Source organism: Hirundo rustica, chromosome 5, assembly GCF_015227805.2.
Source record: "Hirundo rustica isolate bHirRus1 chromosome 5, bHirRus1.pri.v3, whole genome shotgun sequence".
NCBI lineage: Eukaryota > Metazoa > Chordata > Aves > Passeriformes > Hirundinidae > Hirundo > Hirundo rustica.
The window spans coordinates 55,118,799-55,145,080 of NC_053454.1; the positions used below are offsets into that span (position 1 = coordinate 55,118,799).

The 26,282-nt window shown below is 42.1% G+C and overlaps 1 protein-coding gene across 3 annotated transcripts in view; it reads right to left on the reverse strand.

The window, feature by feature from the left end:
• Positions 1–26,282, reverse strand: part of ADGRL3 (adhesion G protein-coupled receptor L3) — a 479,174-nt gene that overhangs the window by 373,189 nt on the left and 79,703 nt on the right. For all 3 annotated transcript variants that reach the window (XM_058420608.1, XM_058420609.1, XM_058420610.1), the window contains one exon: positions 18,165–18,231. The gene's annotated coding sequence lies outside the window, so the exon portion shown is untranslated. The remainder of the gene's footprint in view (positions 1–18,164; positions 18,232–26,282) is intronic.

Below are 26,282 nucleotides of genomic sequence, written 5' to 3' on the forward strand. Positions count from 1 at the left end.
TCCCAGAGACACTGGTTGTTTGCTCACCTCACAATAGCTCCTGAGCTGTATTTTGCCCAGGAAGGCAGGGTTCAGCAGTGAGTTTAAAAAAAGTCAAGTCAGGGGTCAGGAAATAGCTCCTCAAAACACAATCTGTTAGATGCAGCACAGAGAGTGGCTTTTAGAGACATAAAAAAAGAGTTATGAAGCAGGTTCTTTACAACATGTTGGGAAAGAACTTTTATTTGGTGAGACTGCACCAAGTACTTCTTTTTCTTTTTGTTCTGTGCACTGGCACTTAAGCTACAATGAAAAACAATCCCATGAACCTTTAAATATTTCATTGTTTGAATCAAAATGGCTCTACTGTGCCTAAAATGGACAGAGGTTTGTTTTTATCAGGAGATACTGCAGCAAATCTTTTGGAAATTTTTTATCAGTGTTCTACTTTGCAACATCCCTGCTGTAAATTTTACCGTGAGGAATTCATTACATAATTGGATGTGGCTCTACCCAATTTATTTTTGCTTCAAGAGAATCCAAACATAATTCATGATTCATGTATAAATTGTATCAGGAGCAAGTGATCTGAGTGCAAACTGCATATTGCATTAAAGAAGACCGAGATGTTCAACTTCGGGGTGCAGTATTTTCATTTCAAAATGGGAAAGACTTTTGAGCTTCCCTCAGTATGTCAGAGAGTGAAACACAGCAAGCCCAGAGGGTGAAGCCTCTGTCAAGCCAAGACAATGGAAAATAAAAATGTACATTAGTAAGCACGCAATTTAAATGCAAACTTTGGTTATACCAATCCAGAAAATGTTAATCAAGACAACCAGCCAGCAGGAGCTGGCACTGCAGAGAGTTATATATTGGGGTGTTGATGAAGATATTTTCTAATTTTTTTCCCTCCCAGCAGGTTAGTGTATTACCCAAGACAGCAAGAATAACAGGAGTTTCTGAATGCTCAACTCTTATGAAAATGTTTTACACCTTTAAATCTCATTAGAAATCATGCTCCCACCTTCAACAAATCAAGATGAAGCTTCTGACTTTGCTTTTCTCTCTACCTTGTTGTTTGGCTTTTTGTTTTTTTATTTCCTAGAAGGGCAAAACTGAGCTAGCTGGAAAAGATCCACACACTGACAGTTCATCAAAACTCCAAGAAGATAAACCATTATGCAAGAACTAATTTCCCCCCAGAAACCTACATTATTTCAAAGACAGTGAAAACAAGTCGAATCTATCTTGGAAACAGTTTTCCATCAGTTGGTCCACTACAGTCCTTCTGAAAGGATTGAAATGTTCCATTTTCTCCTCTAAACCATTTTCTCTTGATAAAAAAAAACCTCTTTGCTCACCTACCAGTGGAAGTCACACAGCTGGAAAGCACCCGGAGGAAGCAGTCAGGCAGGGAGCTCAGCCGGCTGCGGAAGTCATGCAGCACTTGGGAAGGACCACCCAGCTCAGGATGAGTGAGCCAAACTTGCAGGTTTTAACAGTGTTAGATTCTTCTGCATGATCTGCACTAGAAGTGGCCCTCCTTTTTTGATTTCTCCCATCCTCCCCTGAAAAAAAGTTGACATCTTCTGCAGCAGCCAAATCCTCTCTCCTTTCCACTACTGGAAAACAGATTCAGCTCACATGCCCTACAGCGGCCCCAACAGGACAGGGCTGGAGCTGTGGCAGAATTGGGCATTTCCCACCAGATGTATCTCACCCCACCACCAGTGAGCACCTCCCTTACTGGGGCCAGGGGACCCTCCCATTGGAACATGAGGTCTACAGGTTCCTGGGGTGCCACAGTGCCTTCAAGCACGGCTGAAATGGACTCAGACTAAAAAGACAGAGAAAGGGAATGCCAGAAGATTATAATGACCACTTATTTGTTGAAGCCCTGAAAAACACCTAGGATGGCTTTGAAAGAGAGAAGCAATAATCAGCAACACTTTTACTCAAACCGAACCTTAATTTTTTCATAGAGCTGCTATCACTTTCACCTAGGACCAAGGAGAAGACAGATTTGAAGAGAAGGAAGCTACAGATTGGGAAATGAGAAGAGAGGAGAGAGTGACCCAAATATCCATGCTGATGGAAAACAAAGAGACTGGGAGTACAGGCAAGTCTCACTACTGGGAAGCCCACGGGGGACACAAAGAATTAATGGCTCTGTCCATCTGTAGCTGATGAAAAATAGGTTTAAGCATTTCAGGAATTCACTCCTAAGCATTTTTTGAGGGCCTGATTCAGCATCCACTGCACTCAATTTAGCCATGTAAATGCAAAACCACACACTAGAAAAGAAGTTACTTATGGCTTCGTAAGGCTGAAAGAAAGCATCAGGCTTCTTTTACCTATAGGAAGTTCAATCAAGCCTTCCTAGAGAAACCCTCCAACAAAAATACTGACCAGTTTTTCCAGAAGAAGAAAAGACATTTTATCCACTTACAATCCTGGCCTATTCAGCTCTCAGCATTCAGTGCTAAAATACACAAAGGTTTTGACAGTCAGAAAACCACCGAATGCTACTAGGCACCTCCTCATAGCAAATTATTTCCAACATGGATGTGAAAAGATCTTCATCATGTTGTTCTCTAGACTCATCTGGAGCACTTGCAGAGTCATTAAAATGCCAATGACTTGCCATTAAAATGCTAAAATGCCACCATAGCTATCAGGGGCATAACTTACTGTTATTTTTAAGTGAATACAGAAGTGCTTTGAGAAAGCAGTTGGAGGCTACTTAAATACCAAAGGCCAGTAATGAGAAGAAAATATCCACAGCATTATGGCCATGGGCAGACCGTGAGGTCCTCCGCTTGCTGCAAACCAAATCAGAAATGTGCTGCAATAAAGGAGAGGAATGGAGCTCACATCTCATGTTCCAGAGTGGCTTTTGGAAAGCAATGGCAGTTGCTATGAGCCATGCCTTCCTACCTCATGAGTGGACAATTATCCACTTAAACACACACACACACACATACACACCTAAGAAATATTACATTTTTTTTTTTTTTACAAACAGTGGGAATAATTTCTATTCTAAATTAGACCTTTGTAAATAAATGTAGAATTACGGAGTCCTGCTAGAAACACCAGCGAACAGCTTGACTTACAGTGTTTCAACTAAACCAAATCATGGCACTCAGATCATATGAAAGCAATTTTTCTGTGGAAAATTGGTTTTGCAATTCTCAAGCTCTGCTGTAATAAAACTCCCTGTAGTGTATTTGTGCGTCCACTGATTCCAGGGACTGATTTGTGCTATATGTTTGCAATTATTTGGTAAGGATATACCAGTGACATAACTCTCATGACTACACAGGCTAAGTTCACCTCTTAAAGAACAATGCTTGGAAGTGGGGTTTTCTTTCCACATTAATCCTCCACGCACTTTAAGCGATTTATGGTTACTTAAAAGTTTTACAATTCTAAAAATTCTTTGTAGACTAAACCAGATGTTAATCTTCATTTCTAAAAAGCGTTCTTGAACTCAACAGAGAGATAGCACCATTGATTAATAACCAAATTTTCTGTCATGTCATCTTTGAAGGATAGTTAAGGAAAACTCCCTTGTGAAATGTACTTTTGAAACATTACTGATGTCTGGTTTACTTTGATTTTCCTCACTCTCCTTTCACTGCTTCCACTTCATGAAAGCTTCTTTGCATCCTTCAAAAATTGTCTTATTAAAAAAAAAATTAAATTAAGTTCCTAAATAAGTCTGGCCCTTTGACTAAAATTACAATTAACAAGCTATGAGACTGAAATCCGTCCCCAAGGCAGATGCACAAACTCAGCAAAGTAAACTAGCTACTGTTGACCTCAAAAGCATGAGAGTTCGGCCCAGTGCAAAGTTTACAAGAATTATTTAAGATGTAAGTCACTAGACACCCATGCAAAAATCCAGAAACCTATTCAAGGTTTACTCTTGCTATATCTTTTAGGTAATACGAGAACCAACCTTAGCTATCATTAGATTGGGAATTTTTATGGCTTCAATAGTATCACTAATATAAAGCAAAACATGCGATGGCCAGCTATTAACGGAAGAGCTCCAAATATTTAAATAGCTTTTCTGGCTCGCAAAATAAGCCAAAATTAGTGCCTCATGGCATTCCACTCCAGCAGGATATTACTTTAAAGGTGGCTATAAGCAGCAGCAAGCAACCCCTACAGCTGGGACACAGGCAAGTCTTGTATTCCGTTTGGTGGAAGATCTAGGAGTGTTGGCCACTGACATACAGATCTACATTCTGGAATCTGACACCCTCTCTCCAATCACTCAGCTGTTTACCCTCCTCTTTGTCATCCTCCCTAAATCCTGGCAGACGCAAAGCATCTGCCAGGAGGTCATGCTGAAATCAGCAGGCAGGTACCACGGAGGAGCTGCTCTGATCTGTGATGGCTCCAACCACACAATGGAACTGGCACCTTCCTCGGCTTGCTTGGCGCTTGTCAGCCAAACGGGAAAATGCAGTCTGATTAGAGGCTGCTTTTTCAGCGAGTGCCAAAATAAAACTTTCGCCTTCCAGAGGGACACAGATTATTTATTAGCAATTACTTCTCTCGAAAACCCTCTTTTCCAGGAAATCGTCTTTTCTCTCTTCACTTCAGAAAGTTTACACACAGCTTTCCAGGATGTCACTAAAGTGCGAGCAAACTATTTACATTCCTGCCATATGTCTATTGATACCCTGCAGCTGTCTATCTAATTTACAATTAGATACCAAACTCCTGTTTGCGTAACCATTTGCATGCTTCCCCGTTACATGTTTTTAACACAGTTAAGTACACGTCATTTTTTTATTTTTTAAATCTAACTTATTTTTTCCTACCTTAAATTTGTTCATGTCTACACATTTCTCCCAATAAAAGAGAAGAAGGATTAAAAAATAAGCATTCAATGCCCTGGGTATTGGCAGGTCGTAAGAGAGACAGCACTACCTCCAGCCTTGGAGGTCTTTAAGATGACAGCTGTACAAAGTCACCGCCAAGCTGGTCTCATGCAGACAACTGTCCTGCCCTGAATGGGAGACTGGACCAGTAACTCCACAGATACCATACCATGAGCCGTCCTGTAACTTCCAGATCCTGCCCTCCTGGTGCAGGGAAGGAAACAGCATGTTCTTTCTGAACAAAGAGGTAAGACCTGAGCCACAACCACGAAACACAGCCCTCCTCCCTAGGAGACTAAGCCTAGTTGTGCTTCCAGCACTCTGCAGGCACTATAGGCATTAAAACTCGAATTCTGTGTGCATCCATAGGCCTGTTTTTAAATTCAAGCATGTGCTGTGACTGACTTCATGAGCTGAGCAACTCAATGCAACAGCAACACTCCTGTTGGAGCCACGCATGCAGTACCATGCGTGAAGTAACCCACCCCACACGAACAGGTCATGCACTTCCACTGCCTCCTCAGTATTTTCTGAGTGCAGATTCAATATTCAACCTCCAAATGCCCCTCCAAAACACCTTTTGCAGCTCAAAGGGGAGACACAACTGAGACAATACATAAACTCCATGCGCAGGCTGAAAGCCAAAGCATAGAAAAACTTCTTGGGAAACTGTGGATGAGCACTGGTCTTGTGTGTCTGTGTGTGCCCACGGCTCCTATAAAGGATGAGCAAGTTTAGCATCCTCACTCATTTGGTATCCCCCAGCATTCCTTCATAATTGTCATGCAAAGGAGGACGCAACCTCAGCAAGGCCTGGGGAAAACCTCAGCATATTTGTCTCTGCAATGAAAGGCTGACAGGTATTTTTCCAGGGCTCCAGGGGGAAGCAGGGAAAAAATTAATTTCCTAATCCAAATAAAAGACTGGGAGATTTTAATTCTTTGTTCCATACCTGAATTAGTATTAAAATTATATACACATATCAGAAAAAAGCTAATCAAGCTTTCCTTTCTGGTGAAACAGCATTCTAGATGGAAAGTTATTTTATGTTAATTAAAATAAGTTACATTTGATGAAAAGAAGGAGTCTCACTTTCCTCTTTTCCTACCAAAACAGAGTAAGAGTTACAACTCTAAATGCAAGATATTGAACACAAAAAACATTATCAATTCTGCAACTATCAAGAAGACACTCTGACATATTCCAAATTATTTTTGTCTTACTTCCGCTCAAAAGAAAACCCCATTAATTTTAAAGAGCTTTAACAAGCAATTTTGTTTTGAAGAAGCAGCTTTTTCTAAGAGGAAATAGTTTCAATGGATTTTTTTTTTTCTGTTTTGATCGCTAACTAATTATTCGAAGACACTGGAGTTCTCTGATCCTGGACATATGACATGGATTATAGTGAAACCAGCTGGAGATTAAATTTCTAACTCACATATGGAGCTCATGACCCTCTTTATGAATCATCACACCGTTTGTTTAATATTTAATGCAACTCTTAGTTACTCTGAAGAAAACATTGAACAACAGGGGCCCATAAAATTAAAATTACACAGCAAAATCACAGCTACTTGCAAGCCCTCTCTCTTCTTTGGGACTTCATCACAAATCTGTCTGATCTAGGTTCATTAAGTTTATTTTTTCACTCCCAAGACAGTTAGATATGATGGAACACTAAAATTTCATATAAACATCTTTGATTATAGCTTTCAAGCCTCAAGACACCGAGCCTTGCCTTTCATGCAAACGAAGGCATGGTAATATCTTGAGATTAAAAAGAAGTATTTCCAAGTATGCTAATCTATTGAAATCTTAGGAAGAGCGGGAAATTAAAACTGTGCGGTTCTAGATATAATTTTACTATCTGAAATTCATAGACCATGCACACTGGAAAAGAAACTGTCCCAGTCGTGGTGATCTCTCTTTCTTTGGCTCTTTAACTCACCAACATGAACAATAAATTCAGAAAAATATCAGCAGGATCTCAGAGAATGCAAACCTGCCATTAGGAACATTTTATCTAGGCAAAGCTTAAAGAAATACACTTTTTCTAAATATATTTGCACAGCTTCCAAAAATTACCATGGCAATAAGTGCTATTAAGCGGGTCATGTGAGAAGTTTCAAGCTTCACCACCACCTGGTCATCTGAGGAAGGTCAGCAAGGCCAAGCCAAAACCCACCTCCTCACCCCATCAACCTGAATCTGTCTTTCGTTCAAAGACCTGTTTCCACTCAATACGAAGATACTTCTTGCCTTCAGCTTCCAGACCAAAGCCCAGATTCACATCCAATCTCTGACAGATATCCAACGAGCAAAATGTCTTTCCTGCCATGTTATTTTCTGGCATCAAGCATCCCTCTGCCTTCCCCATTCCATCAGTGCTCCCGCTCTGATTTACCCCCATCATACCAAAAATTACACACCTTCTCACACCTGGATGCCTATTAAATTGATACAGCATGAATCAAGTCATATAAGGCTCATGTCATTCTCTGCTATTAAATCCGCATCAGTAGGCACGACCTTTTTAAAGCTCCTTTAATATAATGCCTGCTTGAGTGGATTCGGTGTCTGGAGTTGTGTTTTCACGCAGAAGCCGTGCTCCAGGCAAGTCTCAAAGCACAGGCAGTGTTGATTGCCTCATGCCAGAGCGTGTTAGGTGTGCAGCTGGGAGATGCTGGTGATTGTGCCAGCTTTAAATGCTGCTGCTGCTCTGTAGCTGATGGTGCCCTGCCTGTATAGAGCCAGCAGCAGGGCATGGGTGAGCCCTCATCCTCTCCAGGGCAGGTTACTGCAGCCCACGCCAAAGGCTGCTGATGCTGCCCTTAAGATAAGATGGAAGGTTTTCCCACAGTCGTTTCTGCAGCTCTGCTGAGCTTCTTCACTCCTGCCCAAGACAACATCCACACGGGCAAAATGGCTTTTTGCATGGAAAGAGCCTCCAGTGTAGAGCAGAGCACGGTGCACCTCCAAACCTGCACATGCTGCAAGTGCTTTATTCATTTTCCAGGTGAAAAGCATGCAGCTGCAGCCCTGACTTCTGCACAGCCTCCACGCCTCAGCACTGAGCATCCACAGAGCATCTGCCAGGCTGCTCAGTTACCATCTCTGCAAGCCTGAACCCATCTGCAGGGGTAGGTGTGGAAACAGAAATCCCAGGCTGCCCGTCTACCCAGGTGGGGCAGCAGCAACGTTCTTCCACTGAAAACACCGAGCACCCACTCAACAGAAAAAACAGGTACCTAAGAGCGAGTCTTCTGCCACGAAAGCACCTGTTGTGCTGTGCTCTGCTGAATTATGTATGTAAGCATAGACCTCCCAAGCCCAGCAACACTGTCCTTGCCATCTCTAGTGGCTCTGCAGTTTGCATAACTATTCCAGCAGCACCTTCTTGTACGCTCCCCAGCAGAATTAATTAATGTTTGCACAGTACTTTGAAGATGAAAGTACTAAGTGACTGCTAAATATCAGGCCAGATTCTCAGCTGGCTTAAAAAACAGCATTTGCAGTGAAGCATCTGGGCCAACAACCACGCTGGCTCATTAGAGAAGAGTCTGTAGCAAATGTGGAGGAAAAAAAAGAATTAAAAAAAAAAAAAAGTAAAACAATGTAGAAAAAGAATAATATATACAGGAAAGCAGCACTGAATTAATACGATTCATGCCTTTCACAGAGTCCCTCTTTCTGCAGGAGAAGAGTACAAATCTGCAGAGCCACGACACTGTTCTCCTTCAAACCTCCTTAAAACTCACCTCTGCTGAGATGCCTACAAATCATTCAGCACTGATTAGCCAGCTGATGTACTGTGACTTCTGCACATTACACTTACCATAACCAGTCTGTTCTTAATGTTGGCCCACCCCATCTGTTTACTCAACCTGCTGCATCTTTCCTATCCTCTGCCTTGAGCATTTGCAGGTTTTTCTTTCTTTTATTTGGTGTCAAGCCTAGCCCAGGGATTTCACTGACACTGACAAAATGCCTTTCCAGTCTTTTGCAGGCTCCGTGTAATAAGGACACTCAAACAGCCAGTCTCAAAGGGTTACCCTCAATAGGTTTAGACCCATTTACTCAGCGTGTTCCGGTATAAATTGGTAATCATGGAAAGCAACCCATGACGTTTAAGTCTCACACGTGTTACATATACAACAGCTGTCTGCTTTTACAAAAGCCACTGTGCTGCTGCAGTTCAAAGGCTAAACTTCCTGCTCATGCTATATTAATTGTATTTTTTTCAAATAGCAGAAATTGCTCTTAAAATCTCAGCTAATGTGGTCCAAGAAAAAAAGAGAAAGAGAGGAAGGGTGGTACCTGCAGACTGCACTCATCTGATGTCGGGACACCACGGCTGATGTGAGAAGCACCTCCATCAGCTGGACATGTGCAGGATGAAGCCGTAGCAATGAGTAATATCTGAGGATGAGGTATCAGAGTGAGTCATCTCATCGATCACAAAGGGACTGATACTGCGTGACTTGGATCTGGTCGAATCTCTCATCATACCCATGTGACTTAAGGGCCCAACTCAGGCTCACTTCAAGAAACACAACTCCACTTAATTCAGGGGGAAGTCATGCATGCAAGGGGTGAAGATACTCCTTCCATGGCCTCAGTAGACCTTATATTTTTGACTTGTTCACTAAATCAGTCACATGCCCCATTCACAGAGACACACAAGGAGAGCCCTCAAGCTTCTTCTCACAGGCAACAGTGAGACTATACTTATTCATATGCCTAAAAGAGCACTTAACTTTTAGATATTTAAATTAAAATATTACACCAAAAATAAGCCTCCATGCTGTAAGATTCCAGTGAGTGCTACAAATCCCAAGGACACTACCTTTGTAAGAATGTAATTTTTAAAAAAAAAAAAAGGTAAAACCAAAGAGAAAACTGGGGCCACCAGCCTCAAGTTTTTCATCTGTACTCCCTTTGTGCAGCAGTACTGACCAAACATGAGAGGAGAGGATGCCCCTACCCACCTGAAAACAGGGAGACTGCCCAGATATACACTTTGCAAAGACTCACAGATGCATCCACGTGGGTTAACTTCCAAGCCTTGTGCCTTGGGCAAAGCTGGATATTATTCCATCCGGTTGGAGATCTGTCTTACCCAAATCTGTTTCATGCCCCTGCTGTCCAAATGAAGCCTCTCTCCACTGAGAAACATTTCTTCTGCCTCTTCAGCATGACTTAGGCTGAGGCTCTGCACTCACAACCTTAATCTCTAGAGAGCTGGGATGAGATTTTCAAAAGCACTTAGTGTTGACCTACCTCTGCTCCGAATCAGTCTGATCATATTAGGTTAACTATATTTAAGTCTGGCCATGTAAATTTTGTCATAATAAACTTACCCCAAAGAAATGCTGCTGCTACAAGATTACAAGACCTGCAACTATATGCATCTCAATAAGGAATCTGATTTTTCAGTTTGAGGTCTGTGGAATTATTTTGGAGCACGTTGAATATTTAGTACTAGCAGAACAGAGGTCAATGCAATTATGTCCCCTATAAACTGAGTGCTAAAGAAGCACTGCACTGGAGACCACGAGGCTCAAAACTCCAAAAGTAACACTTAAAATTAATAAAGACCTCATGCCAGCCAGAATGCACTTTTTTTCCCAGCATACATAAGTGGCTCTGCACAATGAAGACCTAAATATCCAATACAGGACTTTATCTTTCACATTCTCCTTTTCTCCCTCCCAAAGAATTGCCAGGCAGTGAGTGTTTCGAAATGGTACAAGAAGTGAGTGTCAGCTGCCATCAGCTTTTTTCCAGCACACAAACACTGGAGCAACACTTGTCAACTTGGTCCATATGGGACCTTCAGAAAGTCCAGAGTAATAGCTGAGGAGTTTTGGCCATGAAAGCTCCTGGAGTATAGGAAAAATGTATTTTTAGAGATGAGTTGGTTTTGTTGTTTTTGGGGGTTTTTTTTAATATATTGAGCCTTCTTCTGGTGCATTTTCTCTTTTGATATATAGGTATTTTTAACCAAATCCATAATTGGTCTATCTAAATGATTGACAGCAAAGGTGAAGGAACAAGTCTGTTGGTCTTGACTGCTGGAGTAATGAATAGAGAAACTGACATGTTAAATTTCTTCACCTCCAATTGGAATTATAAATTATAGACTTCTTTTACATTATCATAATACCAAGTTCATCTTAAAAATGGAATGATTCCTTGGGGGTGTATTTATAGTGAAAAAATACATATCTAATGCTGTACTTAGCATATCTTCATATTTTAATAAAACTGGATTGATCGTTCCAATTTTGTTCATATTTTTGGAAATTAAAAAGCAGAATCAGATCATCTTACTTTTTTTTACAAGGTCCATCGTTTTGCTTCTGCAGGACATTCTAAAATTTTCAAAAGCTCTCTGTAATTTAACATATCCTCCTGCTCTCCCTACAGCTACTTGGCACATTGCATCTTCCCAGATTGGCCAAGGGCCACTTTATCTGAGTCTGTACAAACTTTGCAGGGAGTGGAACTGAGATCTGAAAAAGTCTGTGGAAATAAAGTTTCTAACCCATAAAACCCCCTTAATTCAGCCTTCATCCCTAAGCAAACAACTTCTGCGAAACAAGTCATTGTATCCAAATGAATCAGTTTGTGTGAAAGCAAACACAGCCCCTCAATAAAAGCAAAGCAATAAACCACAGGGAAATGTCTCCAAGCCAGCTACAGTGCATTTAGACTCCAGTGTGCTTTGCATGAGAGAGAGGGGAGAGATCTCTTTAAACTTTTGTCTAAATTAGACTTAATTTCAAATCATGCTGGTACAAAATCTCAATGCCCAGCTCCTAATGCTTTAACTGTTTGTGGAAGTGCAGAGAGGACAAGGATGATCTGCACTGTGGGATGCCAGGAGGAGTGGATTTCTGGGGAGGGGACAGATGCAGTCACCCAGGTCCCAAGTCCCGTCCTCCACCTCAAAGCAGATCAGGGCAATAAAGCTCTCAATCTGCCCCAGATTCCTGACAGGCAAAGGGAGACACCTTGGCCACAGTTCTCTCTGTTCACCTGAGTTTTCTATACCTTTAATGTATATAACCCCATCGGCAATGCTGCTTTTTACTGACTTTTTTCCTTCCACAGGAAAAAAAATCAGCCTCAAGTCATCTGCACAACGAATTCCCCTTCAGCTCCCATAAGTGCTGCCTCCCTTCAATTACAGTGGTGTGCCTTGAACTTCTAAAATATTTTCAATTTGCAGAACAGTTTTGACATGGGGAGAGAGGAAGGGACAGTGAAGAACATTATGCTTCAAATGAAATTTGGCACCATTCAGGATTTCTTCCACCTCAGAAAAAAAAAAAAAAAAAATCCTCTAAGACACAAATAAATGTACCTTATTAAGTTAGCAGGATATCTTTCCCTAATAGTGTAATTAGCTTTCACAGGAGATAGGCCCATGTACTGTCTTGAGAATAGACTCTCAGGCATATATAAGCATGTAATATCAGGCACACTTCTCTCAAATTAAGGGAAGCATTTGTCATTTCCAGTGCTGACACTGAAAAAGCAGTGTTTTAAATTCTGTATCAGCACAGACTCCCAAGAGATCTCCTGAGCAGTGCTTTTCAAGGAGCAAACCCCAGCACTGACTCCTGCAATTCCCTTTTCGCTGCCTGAAGGAGAAGTGCTGCCAGGGAGCATCCTTTGCACAGGAGAAGGAACCAAGACCCACAACGCTGCCATGAGCTGGCTAACAAGTCACAGCTAAGACATCTGAAAGGCTTTGACACTTGACCTCTTTGCAATCACATAAGGAGCCTCTGCAGCAGTCCTATCCCATCCTGAACTCCCACAGACATCCAGAGCTCAGCCCCTCACTCTGTACAACGTACACAGACGTAACCTGTGCGTCACTCTGCACATTAGGCAAAAGCAACTTTGCTTTACTTCAATTACTGCCGGCTTGGTAGATTGTCACCCTTATCCATCAATAGGATGGCCTCCATTAGTCTGTTCCCCATCATTTAACGTGACCGTAAGCCATTGCCAAAGAGATCACACTGACAATTTTATTAATAACCTGTATTCAGCAAATGGAGAAGAGAAAGTCTTATTCTGGTAACTGTTTCATGTTTCCCACCAGATTCATGATGGAAATGTGTTCAGGAAATGTTTATTTGCCCAGTATCACCCATGGTTAAGTGCAGACACTCTTCAGTTGCAAGGAAGCCACTAGAAAAAAACTGCAAGGAAAGCAAAGCCACCGCATGGACTTAAAAAAAAGAAAGAAGCTAACAAACACTGCCACACCATATCCAAGCAGGCAGTGCAATGTTCTACTGCACACTTACAGTTAGTATGAAGCTGTTTTCTGGGTATCAGCACAGGATCAAAATGCCTGATCCCTCCCACTCCACAAACCCTACACAGTGACAAAATCTGCTCTAATATCTGGATGGTAGCAGTTATGTTTCCCATTGGCCATTTCTGTCAACCAAAGAGAAGCGACGTTTCCAGAGCACAATTTGCATTGGGGATGGGCAAAATCACCTTCTGAGGGTTGTTCATGTTTGTCAACCAACCAGGACAGGGCTCTTCACACAGTTATCCTGGCAGAGATGCATCCTCACCCAGCTGGAACCCATCGGTGATTCCCCTGGGCTAGGCTCCAGGTGGGGGACAGGCAGATAGCAGTAACAGCACTTCAGCACTGCACAGTTTCCAGCTTCTCTTCAGCCTACACTGTTTAATATCTGGAACATCTAATAATTATTATTAATTGCACTTAACTGCAAACTGTAAAATAAATGTAAGGAATGCACAAATAAGCTCTGGCACACCTGCAGCTTAGGCCCCGCTCTTCCCCTGGGTTCAGCTTTACCATGCAAAGTTTGAAACATCTGTTATAGACATACTACGACCAAGCTTTGCAAAATCCGTCAACCTGCAAGCCTTGGCAACAAAACCAGTCCAAGAGATGCAAGAGGCAATCTGAGAAGATACTCCCCAGGAATTAGATTTTGTAAACAAACATTTCAGCTAATTGCATTCTTGTTCTCAGTGCAATGAAGGCCCCATTTAGCCAAAGCATTTGTCTACAGAGCTTAGTTTCTTCCATGTAATGAACGTTGATCCTGTCTTAGCCTCTGCTGGTATATCATCAGGATCAACATGAAATGCTAATGGAGAGAGATGCTTAATATCATTTCAAGTGTTTAAGTTACAGCCGAAGCTATTAGGGCAAATCCATTTTACCTGTTCCTCCTCAGGCTCCCCAGTGAGACAGATTTAAAAGTTTCCATGGGGAGAAGTGATTCATAATGGATACACAGATGAGAGGAAAACCCTTTCACCATTAATTACAGCCAGCGTTTTTCAAACCCAAGCTGGTCATTTCTCCAGCACAACACATAATTAGCAAGGCTCACTTTATTTCATTGCCTTCACAGATTAGTTCACTTTTTAAAAAGCAAGGTGGCTGCCTCCAGCGGCAGGGATCACCATGCCGACCAGACAGAAAAATAAGTCTTTGTCATCCACTTGTAGCCCATGCCAGAAAAATCCAACAGGTTCCCCAGTTTTCACTCCCCTTACTGGTTGCGTTGCTCCCTGTGGCATCCCGAACATGAGACTTTGAGGTGGCACCCCTTTAACACAACCATGGACAGTCCTGTGAATATAGCTCTTGGCAGTGAGAGAAGATTCCCCTATTTCAAACTTTCCAGATGCTCGGTCAAAGTGCGGGACCTGCAATAGCCAGAGCAGTGAGAAGGATGCTTCCTGCTCCTCACCTGCAGAGGAACTGCGCTGGGTCCAGCCCCAGTGACGTCCAAGGGAGGAGCGTTCTTTGGAGACATCCCAGTCATAGAAGCAGAAGATGCATTGTAAGAGATGCTGGACTCACTCGTCCTGAGAGAACACCCTCAGACACCACTCGCATTTTAAAGGAGGACTATTTCTTTCTTTGCATGGCTTGGGCTGCCCCTCAATCTCTTTGAGGAGCAACTCCTCCACAGCAAAGGCTTCTGGGGGATGCACCTGCCAAGATCCCAGTTTTGAACAAGGCACCCAAATATAGTGGTTGGAGCCCCTGGGGCCCGCTAGACAGAGCATGCTGCCGGAAGCTATTATTGAAAATACTAAAGTTATCCTCATGCAGATTTTAAAAGGCCACTATTTATGCATGTAAATTCTGAAGGGCATTAGCAGCATCACTGACAGACGCTGACAGCCAGCCCAGCTTTGGGAAGGGAATAAGCAGCAGCGACTGCCTGAATAATTGATGTGCTTTTTACTCTGCCCCATGGCCCAGTTATTACATTGCTCACTCTCTTCAACTGCCTGTGGTTTCTAAATTAATTAGAAATCTTAATGTCATGGCCAGCCAGTTAAAAAAAAAAAAAAAAAAAAAAAAAAGACACCGAGAACAAAAGAAGAGAATGCTTCTCATGCCCTTGAGCCGTAGTATTTCTTCCTTCGGTCTGGCCACGCAGGAAGTAAAAGCAGAGTCCCAGTTTCTGCAGCTTTGGACCCCGCTCACAGATGCTAACAGCAGCACAGCATGAAAACCACTCCATCTGTAAAAAGCCCCCATTGCAAGGGGGTGAACATCCCCATCAAGGTCACTGCCTCCGTAAGATGGGGCAAAGCCTTTCCTAGGGGCTGGCTGATGCTCAGAGCATCTACTGTGTCTTCTGCAATGAAATGCACCTGATACGTCCCCAGCCCAGCCATTGCAGCCAAGTGCCATGCAGCACCGAATCAAAAGACACCGCTGCAGTCTGGAGGAATAACAGAGCTCATGGTTGTCCTGCTCACACAGCTGACAGAGCTAAATGACTCTGTGGGATACCGTTCATGGGGTGAAAAAAAAATTGCGTGCGACTACCTGACCTCAAAGAAGAGGAAATCAAATGGCCACCTGAGTGGCCATTTTTTTGCTGCATATATACCCTTACCTACTTACAATATTGCTTATGTGAAACTTTAGAACAACACCTGTAGCTTTCAAGAAACCCAGTGGGAACAATTCCCGTGTTTGAGCCACATTGCAATAGCAGAGGTAGTTGTGTTTCAAGGCCTCGGAAAGCACATAGCCATGATGAATGTGGGCATGTTTTTAATCTCTTACTGGCAAAAAGAAATACTGCATTTTTCAAAAATCTCTTTAAAACTGTCCCAAAAGTATAAATAAACATAAATGACTGAACCTGTACAGATAATTTTAAACTGCACAGATAACTTAGACTAGTATTTCACCTTCTTATAAAAGAGCAGGGGACTCAACAAACAGTATGGTACAGTCTTCCTCTTAGCCAGCACATCGTGTCATACTGTAATCTGCACCACCTTTCCATTATTCCCCTTGGAAAACTCATTATTTTAAAGAAATCTGATTTTTCAACCTTTCTTTTTGACATGGGTAAACAGACTTAGAGCACTGAACTGTCTGACTCCCAGTAAAACCATCCTACAACTCCCATACATGTCAAGTGCCAAAACAGCACAGTGCCACAGCAGAGAAATGAGCTGGTGATGGTGACAGAAAGTATTAGAGAGTTTTCAATGACACCATAAATCCAAATGGAAGTATCGAACAAAATGAATCGCATTTGTTAGCATGTGGAAGGTATTAAAAACACTGTGACCCCAAATATACAAAATGTGATTGTCCAAAAATTTAATGCACTTTGATCAAGTCCTTATTTGCTCCAACAGCTGCTTCTTCTGTCTCCTCTTTTTCCTCTCCTGTCGTAATTTTGCACTAAACTGATGCATGCAGAGACCACCACAAGAAAAACACATAGGTTCCACACAGGCTGCAAATTTAGGCCCTTGAAGTGTTTTTCAACATGCTTCTTGAAATTACACTTCCATATCTGTAGGGTGGAAAGATGGACTTCCAGAAAATGATAATGCTGATACATGGAGAAAGCAGAATTGTTCCACCCTATGATTTGTCTGTGCTTGTCATCTTGGCTTCATACTGCCTCCAAAATGCATGTGCTAATTATCAGCAGTATGGCACTGCAGATGTAGTGAACACAAGATGTCACTCACATGCATTTTTCAAACCCAAGCAATGAAATGAAGTGTCTTGTAAAAACATGTCACATGCTCATACAGAATGTTTCCTGACCCCAGCAACATCTGCTGGGTCTCTCTCCGTCTCTTAAAAACATATCCATGTTTTTAAGTCTCTCTAGGTTTGCCTTGCTGTACTCAGATTTACAGACCTTCACATTATATATTCATTTTGTTCTTTATACTGGTTTCTACCGACACATTTTCTTACTTTGAAGTCATAATATTAATTACTACAAAAACTTACTGAAAGGCTCAGCTCATGTAGATTCCTTAGCTTAACCCCAGTAATAATCATGCTCGACACAGACCCTAGGGCAGAGGTGAATTCCTAGCCCCTATTCTGGATCACCAGTTGAAGAGATGTACCAGCTGAAGCAGGACCACCAACCCTCAACATGGCCATGCCTGCCTGGTCCAACTTTTCCTCCAAGGAGGGAAGAGTGCAAAACCACTCGAGGCCCTGTAGGGGGGCTCACTTCTCAGCCTTGGGAAGAAGGTAGAAGGAAAATACAGGAGATGGCAGCAGTACAGAGCAGCACAGCTCTGCTCACTGCTTTTTGGAGCCTACTCTTTCAAGATGCAGCCCCTGGCAAAGTGTCTCATGAAAGTTTGATGAACAGCATTTTGTTTAACACCAGCAACTGAGCCACAGCCCTGCCGAGCTGCGTTGCCCCAACAAAATGTCACGACCCAGGAGGATCGAGAAACTCGATTGTAAGAGGCAGGCTTGCAGGCAGCAGAGGAGCTCGCAACCTCTGGAGCAGGGTGCGTCACCCCACGAGCTACTCGGTCACAGAAACATGAGGAGGCTGCTGTAACGCCGATCATCACTGAGCCTTCTCTGACACTTGCCCAGCAGGCTGCAAGGTTCCACCAGGCAGTCGTGCAAACACAGCAAAGTCTGCAGCCCTTTCCCCATTGGCACATATAAGCCTTGGTATTTTTTTTCCCCCCCTCTTTTACCCTTTTCACTTCTACATGTACTGAAAACATCATGGTATGCTCTCCCCTACCATTTGCTCCAGCATTTTCATGCTCCGCTGCTTTTGTTCCCCTGTTTCCTTTATATAAAGGAATATTCTCAAGAAACAACTGCGCCTGCATAACTGAAAATACACAAAACCCGTATGCAGACACAGTGTTGGAGGCTCATGCAAGGTGATCAGGTCTAAATATTTTAGCACACCAAACAAATGAGGCTCGACTGTATGGTCCGGTAATTACCTTTTCTTGTTTGTCAGGTGCGAGAAATCCACACGCTATTTTTTGCAGAGTACTGTATTCAACATTTCTGGAAACAAAGAGAGAAAAAAAACAATTAAAAAATGTTTATACTTGCCTCTGAGGACGTAACAGGCACTCATGAACTTCCTGCGATGCATTTACCAGAGGACAGAGCAATGAACAACAGATTTTGATCAACAGAACTGATTTTTGGAGAGTAAGAATTTTTAATGTCCATGAAGTAGATGTCTGCATGAGAAGACAGCAGTAACCCATACAAAACAGCTGTCAGAGAAAAAAATCAGTGGACAATATCTGCCAATAATTTAAAAAAACCTTAGAGATTCAAGTAGACATCAAACACACACGCAGGTACAGGCATATGTCTTCCCACAACAGGCTCCAATGTGATCTGGAGAAACTATTGTTAAACCAGACAACTCACCAGAGCTTTTTAGACGCTGCTGCACCAGAATGAGAAAAAAATAGTTTGAAAAGAAGTTAAAATAAATTATGATCGCAAGCACAGCGATCCTTTTCCTCAGCAGCTACAAATTAAAATTTCTCTATCCCTTTACATCTTCAGTATTTTCTTCTAATTACAGTGTTAGCTGCTAAATATAACATTAATTGACAAAACAATGAAATGGATGGATCCAGGTCAGCCTCCTGGAAGTGTTTGCTGTATTAGGCTTAATTACACATGAAAAATTGCTCCTCACACTTAGGATTGCTACAGATGAAACTTCAGCGAGAATCAGTCTTGTCAGAGTCAAGCTGGACAGCACAGGACACCAGGACCTCATGCCATCCCAGTGAAACAATTAGAAAATGTAATTAAAAACCCATGCAAGGGAAACAGCAATGAGTCCTCCTGCTTGAATTTTGCTTCCAACATCAACCACAAACCCAGCTCATTTTCTGCAACCTTAGGGGAGAGCACAGGTCATGCTATCTGAAAGAAGTGTATTGAAATGAAATGAAAAAAAACTTTAAAGGCTGATTAAAAAAGTATCCAGTGTTAAGCTGGGGCCAATTGTTCCAGTTACAGCAGTGAGTCCCCAAGCCTTTCCCAACCAGCACAGCTTTTACTCTGCTGCCATGGATCCACAGCCTGGACCACCCTACTCCTTCAAAATTTTCAGAAAAAAACAAACAAACAAAAAAAGGTCTTGGGGCTCCAGTTCCATATCTGAGCTAGCCCAGAACAGTCTTACTTTAATTTTCAATGGCAAAAAAAAGGAAGCTGCATCCCAGCTCTAAGCACTTCTCAGCAGATCCTCCCTGAGAGCATGAGAAGAACAAGGCTGAGGCATTGGTCCCTAACACATAATTCATCTTATTTATGTACTGAAGAAGAAATTGCTTGCATTCAGTAACCTTGGAAATCAGACAAGTAAATTAAAACTTAAAACAAGGTTTGAGAGTCCAGCATGCATGCTGCTTTTTGAGTGATTTCTCTATAATAGGCAAGCATGGATGCTCTGGAAGAAAACAAGACCTATTCCAGCTTGCCTGTCAGCAAAATTGCCTCTGTAAGCAATACACAGGCTTTGGATCATCTAAGAAATTTACAGGCAAACTCGGGGTGAGGCCAGTTATTATTCCTCACTGTACAAATGAAAAAGTCTCTAGATGTACAGATTATACCCACTTTCAGCCTTGGATTTTGACCAAATATATACAGTTTCAGTAGGAAAAACCACTTTTACAAGTGTGGAGTAGACCAAGCAACACCTCATAAGGGCATCCATATATTTTATTTCTAGGAAAAATGCCATTTGTTTAGACTACTCTATTTGTGCTTTATAGCAAAACCTTTACCTGGTTCCAAGAAGCTTTTTGAGAATAATTCTCCTTTGATGGGGAGCAGTACAGAGCAGAGAAATTGTAGTTTGTCTGGCTTGAAGAAGTTAATGTTTGTTACCCCACTGCCTTGCAATGGCTTTTAAAATAAAATTAAAACAAGATCTTTGTTGCATTTATGATAACCCACATTTTACTTCTGCTTGAAGCATAAAGGGCTACAGATAGCACAACATCCTGTGGTTTATGGCTCTTCTGCGCCGTTTTAAGATTCAGCACATGCTCGTCTCCCAGCTCACCTTTATTTTATCATAATGTGAGTGTACTGACTGGTAAATTTTTCTTGCCTTCCCTTCCCAAATGCCAAATGTATAACCTTGACTTGGCCTCTACCATATGCTATTTCTATGCAGATTTCAAATGCAGATTGGGGAATTCTTGTTCTTATTCTAATAGGAAGGGAACCATACAGGGATTCCTGCACGAACAAGGATCTTGCAAAATACTTGTTAAGAGAGTCGACGCACACTGACAGTGGCGCACTGCAGGAACTACAGAGATTTGGCATTAGCCCTAAAACAGAGAATAAACACACTAAAGAAAGAGGCATTGCTTTACCCCTGACTCTCACTAATGCTCGGAGCAGTAGAGCTCCTGCCCTTTATGCAAGGGAATCTTGTTTTGATCCACTTTCACTGTTCTCCACATCACTTGACTCACCTGCTTGCCCTCAAACCTAGTGTTTCTCAGAAAGCATTTGCTGCTTCTTCCCCAGTTCTCCCTCAGTCGTACTCTGCCTGGACAATTTGGAAAGTAGTCCCACTAAGGATGCAAAGGAGAGGGGAAATCACCTTTCTCCCTTGCTTCACCCCATACTACCCTGGAGCTCGACCTGACAAGTTTACTGCTAAACAAATAATGGAGCTACTTCAACATAGCCCACTTTTACTAACACGGCTGACGGTGTCCACGTGGCTAAATATTTCTAAATCCTCTCCTGTGGTGAGTAATGCATCCACCCAAAGAGGACAAGAGCACATTGCCCTGCATCACAAGACGCCACAAGAAGGGTAATTAATCTGCAAACTGGCATGCCGCTGCACCATCCCAAACCAGAAGCTGCTAATGAGGAGAGCAACGATAAACACTTTATTTTGGCAACAGCAAAGGCTAGGAGGAGAATCTATCAAGATGGGATGGCTCACCCTCAAGGATCTGTCTTCACTGCAAAAAGTCAAGCAGCCCAATTTCTGTCGCAAATGCTCACCACAGAGGGACCCACAAAAAGGAACATGAAGTTTTAGGCTACTAGAAGGAGGCTTCTGAAAAAGCCTTGCTTGTTAAAACGTACCAAGCGTCTTGCTTCTGGCTCTGCAGAAGCAGAGGAGTGAGCACCCAGCATCAGTGTTGTGCTTTTGGGGATGAAAACCCACATGGAGCAGCACTACCTTGGCTCCCGGGCATCAGCATCTCTGCACCAGCCCAAGGAAACCCAATCAGTAACTTTCGCCCACGGTGACTTAATTAACAGGCACCCTACAGATTTCTCCAAATCCTCCACACTGACACCCTCCATTACCAAGCTCTTTTGATGAAAGTGATTAAAGCTAACAATTATAATTTCTTTCAGAGATGCCCCTAGAGGCCTTGGCGAGGCTCAGACTTCATTGTTCACAGAACACAATGCAAAGAAATCTCTCTCCTTAAGAGCTCATCCTCCACAAAGACAAGGCAATCAAGGAATAGCAGAAAGAAAGGCAAGGAGACAATTTTTTTTTTTACTCAAGATCAAAAACCAAGCCCCTGACAGAGCTACAGCAAAACCTACCTCCTCTGGAGTACTCATGAGGCCAAGCTGACTCTCCAATACTAGGCTGATCAGCTAATACTCTTTATTTATCAGGTGTCAAGAGCAGGTGAAGTAGTTCAGTGTTACCTGCTGTTCTGGTTTTGATCGTGTCTTTTTGTGGGGGCTCTCCAAGCAAAGCTAACCGTGACAGTGAAAGGGTTACCTCCCCTTCATGTTCCAGAGAAATGCTTCCCATACTTTTTCATGCAGATTACTGACAAATCAATCCCCCTCAAATATTTTATTCTTCCATCAATGCTCTCAACAAAGAGTGATTGCTCAAGCACCCTTCTCAACCTTGCACTTCCAATTTTTTAAAGAATGGTCAATCTCAATATGCATAATTATAATTGCAAATGGATCGTTTCATCTTGCACTCTTCTGTTTTAATGGGATTATGTACCGTCAAATCTCTACAGTAACATTTAAAGTAAAAAAGTCCTACGTCATTCATGTGTGGTTTAGATACTTAAAACATTAATATGCAACCTGTGATATTATGAAAGGTTAGATTTCTAACTACCTGGCTCAGTTATGACACCATAAATCTGATGTAGTATTCACTGATTACTAGACAAATCTTTCCAATGCAGTATAACTGTAATTTGATAGAACTTCTTGACATACAATTCATCAGCAAGAGAGTGGTTCTGCTGTGCTTTGTACAGGGACAGAACAAAGCACAAGTGTGCAAAGTGAGTGAAGCTTTTAGTCTTTGCAAACAACTTCAGTGCATAAAATATTAAAAGCAATGCTAAACTAATCTCTGGCAAGAAGTGCGGGCAATTCACTACAACTTGTATTACAAATGCCTTTGGTTTACCATTTAAAAAACATTAGAGCCCACCATTATGGTTGTGTATCATTGTGCTGTACATTAACCTCTGTAATTTTCCAACATGGTATATTGCAGTAACACAAATTAGGCTATCTGGCAAAAAAAGCTTAAAAAGATGCAATATTTAAAGAGAGCAGACAGGAAAGCTCCTTGCTCCTTCCTGCCAAAGACAGCAAGAGAAAGTCCAGTTCTCTTTTCCTCAAAGCAAATGGTAAAATCCCATTAATTTCCCCTGGAACCGACAGATCCGCAGCATCTGGGAAAGGATTCAGTCTAAATACATTGCAGACATAACAGATGAATGATTTGGGGGAATGGGGTCGCCTGCTCTCATTTTAACACTTCTGTGTAACAGGAACGGAGCAGGTCATTTCTGTAAGCTTGAAAATGCTTTGTGAGCTTTCAGTAGGTTTTTCCCTTCAGCATTTTTTGCCTTCTGTCTCCATTTTCTTCCTGTTCATACACTTAATGGCTTTCAAATCTATTGAGTGCACAAGATGCTTAAAGCCTACACTTGATATTTACTGTCATAGGACCCACATGGATGAAATATTGTACTCCTACAATTAATAGGAAAACATTTATATTTCATGCATTTTGGAACAATTATGCATTCTCCACTAAAGAAACAAACTGGAAGTTAAATTTTCACTTGCACATAACATGGAAGTTGTCGTAGCAAGATCTCTATTTCAGGTACTGTAAAACAATCATAAAATGCTCCCTGTATTTGCAAATTATTCTGATTTGCATGATGAAATTTATCCACTCAGAAACACATCTAATAACTGAACCAGAAAGATTTATTTTGGTTTTGTAACTGCCTTCAAAGATTCAATCTTCTTTCTTGATGGGATAAGAGACTTCTAAAAATATGAAAAAAAAAAAAAAGAAAGAAGAAGAAGAAAGAGAACACAGCCCAACACCAAGACAGCAACACTCACCGAAGACGTGTTGGAGTCCTGCTTCTTCTGTGCAGGATGCAAAACACTCACTCAAACCTTGCTGCTTCCCCTACGAGGCCACTGACTTGCGGCTCCCCTTCCTCTATAACTACCTGGCTTCTTTCCCTCACTCTCCACTTCTAACGAATCTGAAGCTCCATCCAAACCTAAATGCTTCTGTTAAATATATTGAGTTTGAGGAGAAAAAGGTCAGCTTCATTTTGTCTCAGCTGGCTCTAGCTCCCAGCTGTCAGGACCAATGGGTGTTGGGGTTAAACGAGACTTTTTGAGCCTGTCTTTGAAGCAGAGAGCAGACATTATTTCAAGCTGGCATCCCAGAGATTATTTTTTTCCAAGCAATATTCTGGTTCCAAGTGGTTTTTGAAGCAAGCAACCAGGCAGCGATGTGAGACCAAGGATCTGGTATTGGAAGATCCAGAGAGCTCCCTGCAACAGCAAGGCACTTAATGAGAGAGGAGAGGGGAGCCTGGAGCCCTGCCAAATCTAATCCTGGTTATACGTGTCACAGCTGGATTTCTTCAAGTAGGGGCTATTACACTGGCACACTGCTGACCAAAATCTTCTGTTTCATGTAAATTCTCTGCAAAGACCTTAGGAGATAAAACTGATTAATCCTAATTAAAATGAAAATCAAGGAAATGACACAGTCTGTTGAATCTACTTGATGAATCAAAAGCTTCCCTCATTTCTATGTTAATTGTCTTTTTACAAATGTGCAGCACTCTCATACGCACAGAATAATGTTTTCATATTTTTCTTCACTTGGAACATTGCAGGACAGATGTTACAAAGCAACCAGAGAGCCCTTCTGCATTATCAGGCCCCTGCAGAAGCCTAGCTGGGCGCTGACTCCTTTCTCAGACTTCTCAAGGCTTTAATTAAGAAAGAAAAAAATCTCAGCCTGCAGCAGTGCAACAGCCCAGACACTGAAGGTGGGAAAGGACTGGCACCAGGGAGGACACAGCACCTTCCAGAAAGCTGAAGGGTGTGCAAGATGCCCCATTAGCACTGAGCAGGGAATGTACCACAAGTTAAATTCAACCAACACAAAGTCCCTGCTCTCCATTTGCAGGAGTCCGATAACACTTCCGTGAAATGTTGTTACTTGAGTTTCTATCAAAAGCCAACCTGCACACGACACCGTATCACAGAGAGGACATCTGGGAAAGCAGTCAACCTGCAAAAACATTCTTGAAGCGCAGAAATGCAGAACAGACCCTTTCAAGGACAGTTCAACTTAGGATGGGAGTGATTTAAAGAGGAACAAACCTGCACACTGTTAACACCAGCCAATTAAGAGGTGGAATGCATAGAAAGGTCTCTATAGATACGTAACACATTAAAGAGATCCACATTCCATTTGTATCCAGTCAAAACCGCATCTTACCTAAACTGGTAGAGGGGCAAAACTAACCTAAGTGGTAAAGGGACACTGGACAAAATCCAGAATATGCTGCATTACTTGCTTAGACACCATTTATTGTGGTTACATTTTATTATACAGTAGTAAAAAATTACAAGGCAACATCCTGTGTTATTTCCCGCTGGGATAAATGATACAGATGTACTATTAAACCTCAAAACCAGCACCAGTCTGCCAGGCTACATTCCATTTGTGTCTTTATAATGTGTCAATAGGCTGACATTTATGCCTTCTGATGGTAAAGCGAATTATGTTATAGACATTTAAATATGCCATAAAATGCCTAGCACTTCACAAACTTACAGCTCTTCCAATCTTTACTAAAACAACACACACAAATTAAAAATCTCACCAGACGCCAGCGTCCAAACCTAGGACATATTGGTTTCCCTTTTTTCCATGCTAAATTGATTTTTGTATTGCTGTCAGCCCCAGCTGACACTGGGCAGGCACTCATGAAGGTCTGCCATGATCTGCAGCCCAAGGGCGCCCTAAACCACAGAAATTCAGCAGAAAAGGATGGTCCTATAGGGATCTCACTGCAGGTCACACACTGTATGTGAACTAAGACATGGTCTAAGCACGGTCAGTGGTGCTGAGAGCTTGCGGGACATCAAGTTCAATAATTCCGATTTTACATGAGCTCTCTCTGCTTAGTCACCACCACCTCCTTTGAAAAAGCCAGCCTGGCAAGAAATCAAGACAAAACACTCATAGATTGGCTATTAAATGTCCTGCTTGTGAGAAATGTCAAGATAAAAACATGGACACTAGCATAAAATGGGTATTTTAGGCCCACCATAGTCTTGCATTAATGCCATTCACTGAAGTTTGTTAACTTGAAATGAGGCTCTAAGATATGCAGGTGACAAAACCAGACTGGGGATCAAAGAAACTCATCCTTGAGGCAAGATGGTCAAAATTAAAGTCCCTCCATGGCCAAATTACGGGGGTTGTCTGGGCTAGGAGTAGATTGGAAGTGATGAATGGGGATGCGTAAACAGCAGAACATGATGGATTTGGTCTAAAACCAAAGAAACCCCAAGGCTGTGGTTCAAGCCTTTTTTTTTTTTTTGCACGCATCAAATTTCTTAATAATATAAAAGATAAGCAGACAGAAGCAAAAGAGGAGTTCAGAAATATGCAGCCAGGAAAGGCATGCTGGAAGGAGGGCTGCATGCTCCAGTTACTATCCCTCTAGCAACTGGCATGTGAGGATAAGGAAAACCTGCAAACA